General features: G+C 38.9%; 1 long non-coding RNA gene across 1 annotated transcript; it reads right to left on the reverse strand.

Moving 5' to 3' along the window:
• Nucleotides 1-4,256: 4,256 nt before the first annotated feature.
• Nucleotides 4,257-19,174, reverse strand: LOC139082006 (uncharacterized). Its single transcript, XR_011537601.1, has 5 exons — nt 18,665-19,174; nt 15,164-15,234; nt 13,658-14,790; nt 6,923-7,084; nt 4,257-6,146 (listed from the first exon to the last, which is right to left on the reverse strand). It is a non-coding gene; the product is annotated as an uncharacterized lncRNA (long non-coding RNA).
• Nucleotides 19,175-19,185: the final 11 nt, after the last annotated feature.

Here is a 19,185-nt window from a genome sequence, read left to right on the forward strand (position 1 = left end):
GGCTATGTCAGGTGGACATTCCTAGTAGCAAGGGAAGTACAAAAATGGAGTTTTTAAGGTTGGACACTTTGCGGATCCAAACAAAATCGGGGTTCTTTTTGTAACAAAAAAGGGAAGAATGATTATTGGGGAGGGAACTAGCAAAGAGGCTTTCCTTGGCCCCCAAGACTAGTTCAGGTCCTACTGTAAGACACTTTCATAGCATTGTAGACTCCTTCTTTGTGTATCATTTCCATGTAAATTGTAATTTAATAATTTCTTACATAAACAATTTTCAATATCTGTCTAACATCAGAACAAAAGCTTTGGGAAAGCAGGAACCAGGTCTTTCCTGCTTAGCTCACCCTAGAACCCCCGGGGCCTAGCCCAACGCCTTGTATACAATAAGCATACAATAAATAGATGTGGAATTGGTGAACAAACCACTTAGTAAAAGCTTATTTATATACTTATTAACTGTAGACAATTAACTTCACATTTTTCTTGTTTAAACTCAGACTAGAAATATTTATATGCCTTATAAGGTTAACATTATGAAGAATATGTGAAAAGAAAATCAAGAAACACTGGGAAAATATGTTGGGTAAAAACTTGATACATGTGGTAAGAGAAAAAACAGAGCCTCAGTATTCATAAGGGATATGCTTTAAGGTCATGGGAATAGAGAATGTCACATAGGAAAATGCCAGGAATATAACTATATGATTTGGTAATGAATATGGGAGATAGAAACATCTTTAGATATGGCTGCCTTTTTCTTTTTGTCTCCTCTTTCTCTCCTCCCAGGAATAGAGAGACGTGTTTTTATAAATTGAATTGAACTACTCAGGGGAACTCATTTACCAACGAGTTCTCTGTTCACTCACTTAACCAACACTGTGGCAGCAGGCACTGTATTAGGACGCAGGTGAATGACAGTCATCAAATAAACATGGTCTTAACCCACATGGCACTTATGTGCCACTTGGGGTTGTAGGGCAAGACAATAAAGAAGTAAACAAATTTATTGTGGTGATAAGTGCTACGAGGTACTGTGACAGAGAATAACGAGAGGGAGGTGACATTTAAACCATCACCCAAGAATGAGAAGACAACCATTAGAACAGCCAGGGAAAGAATGCCACATGGCCAGAACATGGTGAGAAAGGTGACAGTAGCTTGATTTTGTCCATTTCTCTGATTGCATGTCCTACTATCTGCCTGCACTCACCGCCTAACCCCTCTGTTACTTGAACATACCAAGCACACTCTTGCCTCAGGTCCTTTGCACATACTGTCCACCCACACTCTACTTAAAAACTCTTCTTGTACATCTTCTCATTGTTCACTTTGATTCAGATCTCTGCTCGTTAAAGTGATAGGGAAGTGAATGATGTGACAATTATATTCATTCTTGCATTAATTCAATACGTATTTATTGAGAGTCTACTATGTGCGAGACATCATTCTAGGTGCCAGGGATATAACGGCCAGATGTAAGATGAATTTCCTGCTGTCAGAGGTCCTACATTCTAGTTGGGGGAATGGACAGTAAACAAACATAAAATGTCAGATAGTGATAGTGGATGAGAGTTTCTATTTTAGGTAGGGTGTTTGGAAGAGGCCTCTTTGAAGAAGTAAGTTCTGAGCAGACAGTTGAAAGATCTAAGTAAGCCATGAGAAGACTGAAGGGAAAAAAGATGGAGGCAGAGACACAGCAAGTGCAAAGGTCCTAAAGCAGAAACTATCTTTGAAAAGAACACAAGAAGAGACCTCAACAAAGCTGTTAAAAAATTATAGAAAAATTTTGTGTCCCCCCAAAAGATACGTTGAAGTCCCAGTCCCCAGTACCTTACAATGTGATCTTATTTGGGAAAAAAAGCCTTACAGATGTAACCAGTTAAGATGAGATCACACTGGAGTAGAGTGGGCCCTTAATCCAATATGACTGATGTCCTTACAAGAAGATCACATGAAGACGGCGCACAGATTGGAGTCAGATGTAGCTGCAAGTCAGGAATGCCAAGGATTGACGGACACACAAGAAGCTGGAAGAGGCGAGGAAGGACTCTACCCAGAGTCTCAGGGAGGACGGCCCTGCCAACACCTTGATTTTGGACTTCCATGCAACAATAAATTTCCGTTGTTTGAAGACATCCAGTTTGTGGTACATTGTTACGGCAGCCCCAGGAAACCAACACAGATGCCTACTAGATACCCAAGGTCAGGAGTGAGGGGAGAGTTGGGGGCTGAAGATGCAATTTGGAAATATAACTCTAACACCATGAGCAAACAGACTGGACTTCACTATACAGCCAAATCCAGCAATCTGCTGTCTACAGGAGTTATGTAAACTGAACAGACGTCAACCTTTGAAGTAACAAGATGGTCTACATTCTAAGACACCTGCACAAATTTAAGAAGAGCAGAGCAGATTACCATCCTATCAGATTAAGTCAATGTCACACAAGAAGCATTAGCAGTTAAAGTCACCATATAATGGCAGACAATAAAAAATAACACTCAATTCATGATCCAACGAATGTAATAAAGATGTCTTAAATGGAGGAAATGCAGCAAACAGACATATATAATGGTAACCAATGACCTCAATAGTTACCAAAGCAATAGAATTAAATATCAAAGAATTACACAAAGAAAGTAGCCCAGGATGATACAATAAGCACAATAGAATTAACAGGTGTGAGTGGAGAAAAGTGAAGAGTAGAACAATAGGAGTAGAACTTCCTTTTCAAGTACACTTCTGTCTAATAAAACGTTACCACCTTCTAGAACAGAACTTGGTCGTATCCTTAAACCCAAACCACAATAAAAACAAAAAGTGAACAAGAGGAGGAGGTACCCTGAAGCAATCAAAACTTACAAACAGTGAAACAACACCAAGGACGGAACAACCTTCAGAACGTCTGACCGCTTTTACAGGGATAAAGATAAGTGTAATACCCCAATTTATAGAATGCTGTCTTAAGTTAAAAATCACGTCCATTAGGTTCTTGGGTGTGAGAAAAGTCAGCCCAGGGCTCCATCTTCCCTCTGATTCTCGTGGTTGGCTTGGTGGCTTGCTCAGGCCCAGCGGGCCCTCCCCAGAGCTCAGGCCCATCTGGAGGGAACAGGCTGGGCTTTTCGTGGAGAAGCTGTTGTTCCCCTTACAGAAACTTTACTAAGTTTTCCTTTGTTTTCCTGAAAATTCCCTTAAGATGTCCATTTTTAAAGAAATTTCATTGCACCTAAACCTCAGGTCCAAATTTTTATTCCAGCAGCAAGATAATCAAATTAAAAACTGTGTAGAATCCATTTTTAACAAACGATGATCCTCAGACTCCAGTGAGTTTAAGTGGGTGTCTGGCAGCGGCAGGGATTTCCTGTCTCTTCTGTTTGATGAAATCTCTAGTTATGACATTGTTATGTCACCAAGACACACAGCTTGCCAAACCTCATCTTAGACATTTATGTGGGTTTTCCCGAATTCCCTTCAGCAACTTAAATCCTAGATGTTATTGCCAGCTACCAGGGAAATTAAATAGGGAATATTCAGGAAATATAAGTGACTAACAGTTAGCAATTGCACAACTCTTTCTCATGGGCATTTTCCATGGCTGGGAAACGAACTTGAGGGTACAGTGGAACACAGTAAAATGTTCACAGACATCCTGAGGTTCAGAGTCTACAGACATGTGGAGAAATTTCTAGTCCTGTTCCTGGAAGGACTAAATGTTTTCGTTGTAAACTCTGCCTGGGGCTTGTTCGGGTATATCTTAGTAGTCATGATTAAACACAATCGGAATTTCACGCTAGCAAAGGTCAATGTTCAAAAGTTTTATAGATACACAATCACCTTTCTCTCCTAAAAATAATGAATCTATAATCATCTGAAATCCAGAACTGTCAAAAGAAACACATTTATAACTTCCTATTCAAATGTAACATTCCACAATCATTTGAGATTGTATTATTATACCTTTGTGGAAAGACAGAAAATCTAAATAATAAGTGCTAATTTTTTGCCTAAATATAGAATGGGGAAAATGTTAAGAGATAACCAAATATGGACATTACTCAATAGTGTGACAAAACTTCTAGAGATGAGGGATCCCAGGAAAGGAGCATAATTCTTAGGGAAGCAAAGAACGTAAACAGTATCAGCAATCTCAGATCACACTCGAGCACAAGGAGACAGAACCACCAAAGGCCGGGGGCACAATACACACCTGCTTGAAATGGACTAAAAAAATACATACCACAAAACGGAAAACAGCTTTTTTTTTTTTACCAGGGTCCTTTATATCTGGAATCCTCTCTATTTTTAGATATAATAGGAATTAAACTTCACTTTTATAATAGACTTATTTTATCTTAGATTTTTCTGTGGTGGTTGAGTTTAGTTATTAATTTCAATATTAGTGTGTAAATGCACCCAAAGTAGGGAAGTTTTTAAGTTGAAAAGGTTCTCTTTCTCTCTTACTCCCTCTCTTTCTCTATAAAAAGCAATAAAACATTTTAAAAGCATACTTGTTATTTATGAAAAATGTACTTATCTAAAGTAAAGTTCTGTGCCCTATATCTTAAAATGAGGAAACAGTCACCTATCTTCCAGATATCTATGTATCTGTAAATTTCCAATTTCTTTAGAAGAGAAGACATCTATCATCTATTTTTGTGAAGTTGTTTCTTATTTTAAACTATTTATATTAAGTGCTTAATCACAAAATAAGTAGCATGTGCTTTCTCTGTCCCCAACTATCCTGTAACTAACAAAAAGAGGTGAAAACCTCAGCATGTCTAAAATCCTGCTTGTGTGAAATGTTCTTTGTACCTACTGACCTCACCTCACAAACCAATAAATTGTTCAACTCTGTTCTAGTCTAACCCTCCAGAATACACATTAGAGCCAGATGGAAATTCCACTGACTAAATTAAAACACACTAATTGGGCATCAAATTTCTCCTGAAAATGTTCCTTCCCAGCATCAGAGATGAGGTATCATGTGGGTGTCGGATGTACGACTAAGAGGAAATTCATCCGTTCTGTACAAATAAATCATTCAGATTCACTTTACTAACCTTTCTTATTGGCTCCTGGAAATGATAAATGTAGGATGTGGGGAATTTAACTGCTCAGGCATTCAAAAGGTTTACCCACTGAATGGAAACAAGAATAATGGAAACAAGACAGCTGAATCGTTTCTAGATAAGACGTGTTCCTCTGCAGAACAATTCGAGAAAATCAAAGGCTACATCTGGGATACAGACACACACAGATGTTCTTACCCCCATGGCGATGCAAGCAAAAATGTCTGTAGTTCAAACAATATGCTACATAAATGTTTTAAAGAACTGCTCTTAAGACTTTCTGTTCTAACTTTAATTCCTAACTCGTGACATCACCAAAAACACAGTGAATAAAATTACCCTTACACTTAGGGAATTCCCATCAGCATATCATCCAGGTCCATGAACTGCAACGAACATAACAGTTTTCCAGCTACTGCACAGTTTTCATGAGGATTCAAAGATTACTTGAACCTCCAAATTTTGTTCAGAATAGTTGACCTGACCTCAACATCACTGATTTTGTTTGTATGGGCTTTAAAAGGCACTGTAGGGGCCGGCCCAGTGGTTCAGTGGTTAAGTGTGCATGTTCCACTTTGGGGGCCCGGGGTTCGCCGGTTGGGATCCCAGGTGCGGACATGGCACCGCTTGGCACGCCATGCTGTGGTAGGCGTCCCACATATAAAGTAGAGGAAGATGGACACGGATGTGAGCTCAGGGCCAGCCTTTCTCAGCGAAAAGAGGACGATTGGCAGCAGTTAGCTCAGGGTTAATCTTCCTCAAAAAAAAAAAAAAAGGCTCTGTATTCCTCAGGTCAGGGTCAACATCAACAGTGACAAATCATGGTAACAGCATGTATCCTTGATATGATGTGATGAAAATGACACTTTACCTCTATGGTCTTCCTCCCCAAAACCAATAACATCATGAGAAAAATATTACATAAATCCCAATGAGGGACATTCGACAAAATACCAGACCAGGCACCTCAAAACTGTGAAGATCATCACAAACAGGAAGTCTGAGAAACTGTCACAGTCAAGGGAAGCCTAAGGAGACACGATGACCGAATGTTATACAATGTCTTGGATGAGCTTCTGCAACACAAACAGGATATTAGGTAAAAACTAAGGAAATTCAAGTAAACAACGGACTTCAGTTGATAATAAGGTGTCAGTATTGATTCATTAATTGTAAGTAAGTTACTCATATGGGAACCTGGGCCAGTGTCTATGGGAAGTGTGCACTAGCTTCTCAATGTTTCTGTAAATCTAAAGTTGTCCTAAAAATGGAGCCTATTGTAAAACCTATACGGCTAGTTTTAAATGCCAGAGCTTCATGTCTACAACTTACTTGTAAATTGTTGTAAATAAAAATTATACAGATAGAGAGAAAGAGAGAGGGAAAAGAATAAGACAAATGTAATAAAATGCTAACATTTGAGGACTCTGGGTGAAGGTATTTGAGAATTCTTTGCACTAATCTTGCATCTTTTCTGTAAGTTTGAAATTATGTTAAAAGAATTTTTTTAAATCTAAGGTAAAAAATTGACATAAACAAAAAGAAGAGACATACACTAACAGGGGAAAATGTCTGTAACATATGTGATAGACAACGAATTAATTCCTTGATGTATAAATCATAAAAATAAGGCAATGCCACGATAGAAAAGACAAATGAACAAGCAAGTCACAGAAGAAGTATAAGGACCATCGATGTATCTGTATGTGTGTATGCATATATGTGGACATACATATTCAACCTCAGTATCAATATAAAGAGAAATGCGCATTTTCTTAAAACTGTGATAAAATTTTGCCTAATGAACTGACCCTCAAAAACAAATAAACAAAGAAAAAGATCTGAAACTAACCAAAAAATCTGAAGTTGGAGAGTGTGTCATCAAATGGGCACTGTACTGCTGGTGGATGTCCCAAGTGGTCCAATAATCTGGTTGCACTTTGGCAATTGAAAAAGTTTTTAAAGATGTTCAGTCCCTTTGATTCAGCATTTCCTTTACGTGGTAGAATTTATCCTGAGGAAATAAGGAGAGAGATGGAAAATTACATACAAGGCAGTTCATTACAATATTATTTATAATAACATTATGTTGAAACTCTAATAATCAAGACTGGCACACATGATTCATGCTATATCCATATGATGGATTACTAAGTAGCCATGAAAAATCACATCGTGAAAGAGTGCTTGTTGACAATGTTAACAATATGTACACTGTTAACAGTAGTTATCTTTGGGTGGTGTCATTATTTTGCTGATAATAACCTTCAGACCCCATGAAAAGAGATTCTACATGAGTTGTAGGACATGAGCACAGCTGTGATTCTATTTCTGACCTAAGGCAGTGGCTGTAGTGAGTGACTGATAAGCCTAAGGAAGAGCTGAAGATCTACCTTTGAAAATGGCATGGGCTTTACAATAAAATCTGAGTTTTCCCAACTTAAAAAAATGCTATGTATCCATTCATTTTGCAAATATTTAAGTACCCGCTGTATTCAAAATATTATGCTAGGTGCCCTGTGAGGGAAGGAGAGAAGTCTACAAAATTGGGTAAGGGATGTTCTCTGTCTTAAATGAGCTTACAATTTAGCAGCGGTAACCAAATAGCTATAATATAAGGCAGAACACTGGAGGAGGGAGAAAGTATATCCAATTGAGATGAAAATAAAGGAAAAAGTATCTGAGATGAGATCTGAAGATAGAATCATCTTTTAACCAGCTGCTGTTGCCAAGGGAAACACTAGGAATGAAACATGTAAGGATAGTACAGAGAACAGCATGAAAATGGGAGAGAGGTAGGCAAAAAAAGGCTTTTTGAAAAAAGCATGAGTATTCTAATTTGACTGAAAACATGGTAATTGTAAGGAAGTAGAGGGAGCCAGAAATTGCAAAGATAGGCTAAAGACAGAGGATAAAAAGCCTTAAATACCCATCTAAGAAGTTCAGGCTTAATATCTTAGGCAAGTGTGGTTATTAGAGCGTAAGAAAATCTGTACTAATAAGATGAATTTGACTTCCATTTCTGGCAGTGAGGTGGACTAGACATCCAGAGAAACCCTCCTGATGCAGAACAACTCAGTCACAAGCAAAATATTTTAAAACATCTTTATAAATGCATGACCAGATTGGCAAAATGGTAAGTGAAATCCTCAGAGACCTGACAGAGGAAGAAAGCATGACTCCAAATACGTAAGAAAACAATGAAGTTGGCATCTGCTCTGAGGGCATCTGCCAATTCCTGATGGCTGAGAGCAGGGGTCAGGAAACTATGGTCCAAGGGCCACATCTAGCTTCTCGCTTGTTTTTGTAAATAAAGTTTTATCAGAACACAGTCCCACCTATTCATTTATTGTCTATGGCTGCTTTCTCACTGCAACAACAGAGATGAGTAGCTGCAACAGAGACCATACAGCCTGCAAAGCCTAAAATATTTACTACCTGGGCCTTTATGGAACAAGTTTTCTGACTCCTGGCCTTGATTTCTAGTGAGTTGTTTGTGGAATTTGGAAGACAAAGCCAGGTAGGTACCTGCATAGAGTGGGATGCCTTAGGAAAGACTGCATAAAATTGGGACCCTAAAAGGTGACACCTTCAATAGATGAATTAGGGAAATATTTGTCCTGATGAGGGAGATAGAGAGGATACTTACTTGTTCATATTCAGTTGTGGTGGAAAGGAAAAAAAGTTTCCCCTGAGAATTCCTTACCACAAGCCCATGCTCACACAGGTCACCCACATTATCTGTCAGTGCCCCCAAAAAAGTCTTAGCCCAAAATTCAGTTTATTCAAGTAATCCTGGCTCTCTAACACCTCTGGGTGTCTAGCATAAACAAATGCCAATCCTTAAATATTCACAGATAAAGTTCCAAAGAATAAAAGTTTCACATCAAAAAGTGCAAAATTCATGAGGAAACAAGTTACTAAAAGGAAAACTGGCAGAAAAAACAAACAGCAGGAGTAGACCAACAAAGACTGTGGATATTGGAATTATTAGATACCAAATATTAAATATTATGTTTACTACAATTAAAGTAATAAAAGAGGATAACAAAGAAGGAAAAAGAGATTATCAAAAATGACCAAGCATATTTGAAATAGAACCAAATACAACATCTAAAAATGACAAATATAATAATTGACATTATAAAATCAATTAATGTTAAGTAGCAGATACAGTTAAAGAAAGTAATAACAAATTGGAAGATAGATTTGAAGAAGTTACACAAAATCTAGCACAGAGAGACAGAAATAGAAAATACATAAGAGATAAGAGACACAAAGGACAGAAAAGAAGGTCTATTATTCCTCTAATCAAAGTTATAGAAGGAAAGAAAAGAATGAGGAAGAGGCAATAGAAATAATGCCCAACAATTTTCCAGCACTGATGAAATACAATAATCTTCAGATATAAATGAAAGAACTTGCATAGACCAATTGTAAATAAACTGCAATGCACAACAGAGAGAAAAGCTTTAAAGACACAGAGAAAAGATAATACCTACAAAAAAGGACAATTAGACTGATGACTAATTTTCCACTAATAATGATAATATTAGAAGACAGTGGAATAATACTTTCTAAGTTCCAAGGAAAAAATTGTCAACTTAGAGTTGTATATACATGAAACTATTTTTCCAGAAGGAGGGTAAAAAAAAAGACATTTTCAAAAAAAAACAAAAACTGACAGCATTTTCAACCAACACATCATCTCTAAAGGAACTTTCAAAAGAAATGTATTGTAAGAAGATAGAAAACTAACCCTAAAATAATACCTGAGGGATAATAAGGAATGATGAACAAAAAAGACATATGGGGGCTGGCCCCGTGGCCGAGTGGTTAAGTTCGCGCACTCCGCTGCAGGCGGCCCAGTGTTTCGTTGGTTCGAATCCTGGGCGCGGACATGGCACTGCTCATCAGACCACGCTGAGGCAGCATCCCACATGCCGCAACTAGAAGAACCCACAATGAAGAATATACAACTATGTACCGGGGGGCTTTGGGGAGAAAAAGGAAATAATAAAATCTTTAAAAAAAAAAAAAAAGACATATGGTTAAATCTAAATAAATATTGACTGTATGAACAACAATAACAATGCCCAATTTGTGGTGCTAAAGAGAGAGAAAGTAAAATTCTAGACAAGAAAATGAAAATTGGGAGATACTGATGTGAGTTAACATGTTCTTAAAGTGTTCCTTGAATTTTCAGGAGGGTAAAGATAACAGCTTTAGATTTTGCTGTTAAGTATGCACTTCACAATTTCTAGATAACCACTAAAAAGGAAAAATAGAGGGCATAACTTCTAAGTTGGGGGAAATAGGATGAGAAAAATATGCAATGAGTACCAAGAAAGAAGAAAAAAGAAATTCCTTAAATCAAGACAAATAGAAGGTACAGAATAATATGGTAAAAAATGAATTCTAATTATCAGTAAATATATCAGTAATCACAATAATTATAAGTAAACTCTCTAGTTAGAAGACCAAAAATATTTTTTAATTTAGCTCTATGCTTTTGACAAGATTTACCTAAACTTAAGGAAACTCAAAGATTAAAAAGAAAATTTTGGAAAAAGATTCACCAAAGTACTAATTAGAAGAAAGCCAGTGTGAGTACAGCAATATCAAGCAAAGCAAATTTTAAAGCAAAAATTATTACTAGAGGTAAAGGTTCATTACATGTTAACAGAATGTTCAATTTGCCAGACAGGTTTAACAACTCCAAACTTGTATGCATCTAATAACATAGCCTCAAAATATCTAAGTAAAAACATCACCAAAACTATTAGAAGAGTAGAGTGAGGGGAGATAGAGAAAGAGCAGAGAGAACAAAAAGAAGCTACTATGATGAGTTACCCAGATCCTCCTTGAGGACTGAAAGCTTTACTTTTAGGATTAGTCTTCATATTTCTAGCATTGCTGCCAGAAAATGACCCTTAGCTGTCAACCTTCTTTGGAAATTGACTCAGCTGAAGAAAATTATATTGCCCAAGGTAACTTGTTCTCCCAAGGGCAATCCACATCCATGACTGGCCAATGAGAGTGGAAGGAATAAAGGCCCAGCTCCCTCTGAAGGGCCAATCCTGCTCCAGACCTTTCCACAGAATCAGCTGAGGCCTACACTGGGCCTGCATCACAGCTCAACTTCTCCTCCTGCTCAAATCTGCTTCTTCCTCCTCCCTTCAACACATCCCAAGAGCACATGCTAATAAATGTCCTCCATCTCAAAGCCTGCTTCCCAAGGAAGTCAATCTGCAACAGACATCCACGGGAGAAGCACTGGCAAGAAACTGAAAATACGTAATGAAAAGTCAGGAAAGAAGATAGGGCTACAATTAGATTTTGGTGGAATTCATATAGAAGTGATCATAAAAGTTTAGGAATTGAGTGAGACGGCTAAGACAGGAACAAATAGAGACAGCTCCAGAGGATGCCTACAGCTAAGCATCAGGGAAGAGAAGAGAAGACTGAGGAGGACTGAGGAGAGGCATCAAAAAGGTAAGACAGTGTAGTGTCATCAAAGTCAAGAAATTCGAGAAATTTGTAAGTTAACAGTGTTAAATGCTTACCTTGCAGATAAGAAAATTGTTGTTGTGGATACTTGACATATACTAAAAACATTCCTTTCCCTTTTCTCTTAGTGCATTCCCTAGTTTTACTGTAGGAAACTGTCCCATCCTCAACCCTTAGTTGATGAGCTCCAGATGGAGCTGATTCTACCCACAGTGGGCTCATGCTCAGCTTGGCCAGTCAGAGCACTGCACTCCCTGGCCTGCAGTTTGAGCTAGTGAGAATCAGGCCCAGGGTTTTTAAACCATTAAATAAGTTCTTCTTCTTCTTTTTTTTTTTTCATTTGGATCACTCTAGGGTTTGCTGGCAGCCATCATGCATGCTGCCGAGAAACCTCCAGATGAAGCCAACGCAAAAGCAGACAAGCCCCAAGCCAGAGAAAGTCCTGATCTGGTGACACCATTTGAGCACCTGAGAAAAGCAGTGCGTGCGGCTACACACCCTTAGACTTTCCCATTACTGAACCACTGAATTCCTTTTTTTAAAAAGATGAATTTGAGTTGAATTTTCTGTCACTAGCAAATTAAAATATCTTAACTGATAACATGAGGATAGATACTCCATATTCAATCTTTTATTCTACTTTTTTCACTAAACACAATGGAAGAAATTGTAGCGGTTAAAAGCAAACTAAGTGCCTAGGTTTGAATCCTCAGTTATTAGCCGTGTGATCCTGGGCATATTGCTTCGCCCTGCTCATCAACTGGGTGTAGTAAGAGCATGTACCTGATAGGGTTATTATGGAAGTTAAATTAATTAATATACATAAAGCCCTCGAACAGTGCCTACTTCTTAGTAAATGCTATAAAAGTATTAGGTATTATTACTATTCCTAATTATAAAATCATCAAGCATCACTTTAATAGCTGAACAGATATTCCATATTTTACTTGGGTAGTTGTCCCACTAAGAGGCTAGTTTTTCACTATTATGAATAACACTGCATTGAACAAAGCTTTCTCTTTATTATTATTTCCTTAGTTTACAGTGCTAGTGAAAACACTGGTTCAAAGGGTCAATTTGATTCTGAAAGTTTTTTAGGAGGTAGAATCTACAGCCTTGCTCTGAACACTCTTATTTTGCCTTTTTATATCAATTAGGCATTTGCACTCACTCAAATCTTCCTTCCTATAATTTAAGTTTATACCTATGATCAAAAAAGTCAACAACTGTGCTGTGTACTATAGGAGATGTAAAATAAATAATCCTCTTACTAGAATCATATGTTCTACTTAATGAGATGGAGCAAATGCTTATAAAGTATTAAAGAACACTTAAAATAGAAGCAACCAGAAAGCCCAAATGAAAGGAAGTTTTTCTGAATTTTACTTTGAAAAAGTAGAAACCAGCAAAAGTATATATAGTAGAGACTCGTTTGTTGAATGAATATAATGATAACCCCAGATGTCCTGAAGTGCCTTCTGCTGCATCAGGATGGTTTGCATTAACAGGGAGTACATTTTATTATATTTCTAAATCAGTGAAAACTATATTTTTGTCACATTTCTTTCCCAAACAGCTTTCATTAATCACAACACCCTAAAGTTAATGATATAATCACACGTTTTTTACAACAGAAGAAACTAAGTATAGGAACGGTCACTTGTCTTAATGACACAGTCAAATATGCCTTTTTATTGAAAAAAAACACAGCTTCCTCTAAAATATCACTCATTCACAATCATTATTTCATGAAAAGTGTAATCTGGAACATTAATTCCACAATCTTAGATTGACTAAGGAAGAGTCAGAAATAACCCAAAAGACATTATGGTGGCAAATATATTGGCAAATTTAACTAAAGTATCAACCAACATTCATCTAATCTTTATAATGGATTTGAAGTTCATATCTTCTCCTACAAAAGGAGTATTAAACCTAAAGCCTTGAGTTCTAGGGGCGTCTCCACTAGATCTTTGTAACTTTTGCAATGTTGTAGACATCAAAGGATTTATTGTAGAAGACCACGAACATCGACCTGTATTTTCCCCAAAGGAGCCACAGACACCATTCCTCTTACCCTGAGTGGGTGAAGACCAAGGAGCTGACCAAAACTCTGCATTTGTCTCTCTCTCTCTGCCTGCCTTCTTGTCTCCTGTCTGAGCCATAATTACTGCCAAGGATAGGTACAGGTCTTCATGTCCCAGAGTTAGAAGAACTGATGCCCTAGCCAGAAACGATGTCAGAACTCAGAAGATAACCTAGCACTCCCAGCCCCAAATTATAACTCTTTTGGTCACACAGTGCCTATGGCAACAAGAGTAACCTTTCTAACATGCAAATTTAAACATTTCACTGTCCACTTTAAACCTCTGCAGTGGCTCCCCAATTTTAGCACAGTCTGAACTTCTTAACATGGCTTGTACAGTCAAGTAAAACCCAGCCCCTCCTTAACCTCTCCAACCTCATCTCTTACCTTCTTGTCATTGACAGTGAACTTGACCTCCTCAAACGTCACATTCTGAATATTTGCTGTTTGCCCTGCCAAGAACATTCTTCCCCCTTTATCTCACTGCTGAAGCATCCTTCAGTTCTCAGCGTAGACCTCCCTTCATCTGGGCTGGTGCCTCTCTTATTATTTCCATAGCACCCTGCTGGCCCCCATCACAGCATTCATCACAACATCCTGTGTGCTTGTCCATAACCCCCACAACTGACAGTTCTCTGAGGGGAGTGTTTGCATCTCTCTTGCTCACTATTGGGTACCTAGTATGGACTGGCACATAGTAGGAGTTCAATAGATACTTATTGATGGATGAATGAATAAATGAATAAAGTTAGAAATTCCAAGAAGAGTTGGTGTTCACTCAGTTCTTACAATGCTACTGGACCCAGTCACTGAGGATACCCCATTGTCTTTGCATTCCAGAGAAAATGTGTAGCTGTTCAGATTTAAAAGTTCTGTAGGGACTTTAAGTTTATGGACAAACTAAGTCTATTTTTTTAAGGAAACATGCCTGTGGATGTTTATGAGTATGGGCTCACAAGTAAATGCTCACAGACTTCTGGTCACTTGCTACCTTCCCTTCAGAGATGCTGGGAAGATGCTCCCTGCCAGCAGCGTCTCTCTCCAAGAACTGCTGGTGTCTGAAACTGCACTGTGCCAGATCCCCTTCTTTGGCTCAAGGTTGTATAGGCTCCTCAGTGGAAACACTGCAGATAAAGACATTTTATCTTATGAATCATTTATGCTCCTGGAATTTAATGAAACAACCTCCTGGACAAATTAAATCATGTACACTGATAAGCAACAGAGAATATTGGAATCTTGCAATGAAAGGTGTTCAAAAATCCCTCCAAGAATGTATAACAACAATGAGAATGACAATAATGATGAAAACAGCTAACATTATTGAACTCTGACAGGACCAGGCCATGTTCTAAACACTTACATGTACAATCTCATTTATCCGTCCTGTAGCCCTGCGGAGGAACCACTCTAACCCCATCTTACAAGAGTAAGTCACTTGCCTTAGCTGCGAGCTGGTGGGTGTTAGTGTTGAGATTCAAACCCAGACCCTCTTACCGCAGAGTGTAGGCTTGTCGTCACCACATCACTTTTCTCATTCTTCTTTCATCCAGAATAGAAGAACACATCTGTTACCAAGGGACCAATTGGGAAAAATAACAACAAATTATTTTAGAACTTAATGCAAAGAGGTAAACATCTCAGAGTTTTCTTTTTTTAATATAACCATTTTACTTGCCATATATGTTGCATACGCTGAACTATTCATGTGTCCATGTAAATGTACCTCATCTGTGTTAGGGGCAATGAAGGAGTAAATATATTTCTGAAATCTCTTAATGAAGAGTTTACACTAATATTTTTAATTAATTTATTTATTTGGCAAGGGACTAGAGCACACCCTACTGGCCAGCTAATGGGAAATACAGCATTGAGTTCAGAGAAAATGCAACGCTAAAATTTGAAGATAAAATCAGATTAATGTTTAAAAGAAACTTGAAAAAACTGTCTTGTAAATAGTCTCAATATTAAATTAATGTATCTATAGGACACTAAAAAATTTCTAATGGTTATAAGTTCTGAAAATGAGAGAATTAGAAATACAACCACCACCAATAGCATCAAATGTTTGTTAAGGCAGCATTAGGTAACCGAAAAGTGGCTCCATTATAAATAAACAACTATACAAATAGCCTCTCTAAACCCCATACTAAGAAGCAGTAGTTAAGCCGTGGCCCTAACACTTAAAACAACAGACCGATAAATTAAAACCAGCCTGCAAGGTCTTCCCACAGGCTGAGTATACATAATTTTTCCTTTTTTCTTTAGGGGAAAAACTAGGAACGGGGAGGAGTATCCCTAAGTACATAAGGGAAAAATGGAAATTGTGAAGAAATCTTTTTCTGTGCTACTTTTCAAATGGCTGCTAACTTTGAAAGCTCAGTGGAGACTTCAATTGTGAGGTGGCGCTTTTCATGGACGAATCTTGGTTCGTATCAGCAGGTATGTTTGGAAGTAATCCACAAAGTTTATTGGATATATATAAAGTTTACAGATATATATATATATCTGTGCCAGGATGTCTCTAAAACACAAAGTGGCATATTAAACAAATGACCTGTAAGAAGTGCAATTCTTCCATTGTCATGTATTTTTTCTATTGTGTGCTTATCTCTAAATTAGTTTTTTTTTAAAAAGTGCACAGTTAACTTTATGTCATGAATAGACAAAAGTAAAGGATCCGGGACGAAGAGGGTAATGCAGAAAGTGTCTCACTTTAAAATATTTCTTTATAAACAAAGCAGAAACACAAAAACATCTATAATCAAGAAGAATGCACACCAAAATGTATATACTCTTCTGTAGGATTCAAATAACATAAAAATATAAATTTGGAAGGGGTGTCAGGCCCCTTGTCCAGCATATTTATGCTTACACATGACTCGTATTACTGGGAGAGGAGAGACAGAACCAACATCTTTGGGAAGGCAGCGTCTGATTCTAAGGTTTCCGAGCCAGAACCTCCCCTGTTCTCACTCCAAGGACAGCTTCTTCTTACACAGAAAGGAGGGCGAGTGCAAAGTGGCAACTTCAGTCAATGCAATGGAAGTCTAACCTTTTAGATGTTATGCTTAGATTTTTCATATCAAAAAACAATCAGCTAATACAAATTCCTTCGGAAGTGGCAGCAAAATTAAATGGACTGTGAGAGATGTAAAAAAACATCATCTGACTTTAAATTTCTTTCTTACTAGAGACAATTTAAAACAAGCTGGGTTCAGTACAAAGAGACTATTTTTTCCCCAAACCTGCAGACTAGTGTTGTTAACAGTCAGTGAATGATTACTTGATAAACACAATATGCTAATACTATTTCAAGTTGCTTAACATTTTCCTTTTAAACTCTTCCCAAAATTCTCTACGATACTATTGACATGTCAATGTTATTCCAAAAGATCATTAATAGACTACTAGATAAAAGATTCACAGGGCATAGTTCTTCTCACGTAATTCATCCACAGCTGAGAAAGCCATATTATATGGACATAATTGTAAGCAAAACTCAGTAAGCTGTCAGCTAAAACTAGTTTTTCCCAAAAAACGAATAAATCATCATATTTATTTTGCAAGTTTAAAATACAACAGGACAAAAAATCGGATTAATCACATATTACTCATGTGATCTTATGATTTTTGACAATTTACCAAATATTAGCACATCACCCTGCTCACAACCAGACAGGATGCAGTGAGTATCCTGTTGATCTTCTTTCTCTAAAGAAGGGGTGTGTTTGATGGTTGCTCTGGTGATTATCACTGTTTTATGAATAGGGGAATGTAAAAGCACGCCAATAAGGCCAAAGCACAAATTACAGCTGTATTGTAGTGACTTGAAATAGCATAAGCAGGGTTCCTTTTGGATGGAACCTGAGCTCATCTAGGGCCCCATTCAGTAAATGCTGTACTGTGAGGCATGAAAAGATGGTCTCTGGCAAGGTCTCAGGCTGATCCTTTTTTTACACTGATAACAGCATATGGGTAAGTCATACACATAAGTGAAACCAGAATGGGGAAAAAATCTGGATAGATTTTCTGTGAATCAAAAAACCTAGGCAATTTGGTAAGAAAACCAGCAATTAGTGACTAATTTCCATCATCCCAAAATAATCCTAAATGAATGGCAACACGTAAGAACGTAAGTCAACAGAAAGATGGAATAACTGATTAAGTGGCATAGGCATGAGAATGACCAAGAGCCCTTGTAGTCCAGCAGGAGCCCGTCAGAAAGGAGGGTACAGTTCTTTGCTAAACATTTGTTTATCTTGCAAATAAGAGGGCAAAGGGATACTTCAGATTTTTTTGTGCTTAAGGCCTTGGATTCAAAATTAGGCTTTTGAATTAAATTTAAAAGAATGTAAGTAAATAATAGGGGAGAAAAGGCAAATCATTTCATGGAGTGCAAAGTTAATAGTTAACCTGGTAATGAGGTCGGAATCTCCTTCCATATGTTAAACTACCCCAATTAGGTAGTGCTAAACGTGTAACCAGTGGGCATTATTGCTGAAACGCAAGAAGGGGCTCTACCCAGACCAAAGAGGTCAGCCGGAGGTCTTCGGCCTCTGCTCAATAGAGGGTACCATTCAGGGGATTTGTTTTACTTAAAACTGAAGGGTTTCTGTCTGTTTGCTTTTTTCTTACTTTAGTTACTCTTGGTTTGTTATCATTTGTATTATTTATCTTACGGTTAAACTATAAGCCTAAGTTGCATCACTGGCGCCCGGAGAAACCTCCTCCCGCGGCTTGCTGGCGTTCTGTCCTTGGGCATCAGTGGCTGCCCCAACGCCAAGAGATGTTGAGGTCGGAGTGGGTCTAGGTAAACATGAGCTTGGGAACTCAAGGGGACGCCAGGGTAGGGGTGGGAGCGCTCCTTCTGGAAGCCGGTAGGTGGCCCTGGCCGGGTCAACTGCCACTAGGGCCTGGCCTTGATTGCCAAACATGTGGTCAGAGGAGAGGTGGCCGGGCAGACCCACTCTCAACTCTCCCATGAAAGGCCCTCACCAACATGGCCTTGCTGTCCCTCACTGTCTCGCGCCGTCCCACTCGGTCCCATGCTGTTCCACACTGTCCCTCGATGCCCCACTCTGTCCCTCACTGTCCCTCCCCGGCCTAGGCCCGCGGGCGTCCTGGTGGGCGCGAGCCTGCAGGGCAGCAGAGCCTCCACCGCCGCCTTCTCCCGGCATCCTGGGCCCACCCACGCGGCGGCGGCCACGCCAAAACCCTCCCCGGGCTGAAAACGACGGGAAATTTCGCGCGAGGCGCGACGCCGCCTTTGGCCCGGGCAGGGAGGCGGCCAAGGCCGCTGCCCACACACTTCTGAGGAAAATTCCGTGTTAGGGGGTCCTGGGGCTCGGCAGCCGCCGCTCGGCTCCCGCAGAGGTGGGACGCGGAGGCCGCGGCGCCCAGAACCATCTCCCTCGGGAAACAAAAGCTGCCTCCCCGCAGGCCCGCGCGACGCCGGCGGACCCCACGCGAACGCCTCGGCCGCGGCGTCGCCCCTTTAAGGGGCTCGCGGCCCGTAT

Source organism: Equus przewalskii, chromosome 2 (assembly GCF_037783145.1).
Source record: "Equus przewalskii isolate Varuska chromosome 2, EquPr2, whole genome shotgun sequence".
In the NCBI taxonomy this organism is placed as follows: domain Eukaryota; kingdom Metazoa; phylum Chordata; class Mammalia; order Perissodactyla; family Equidae; genus Equus; species Equus przewalskii.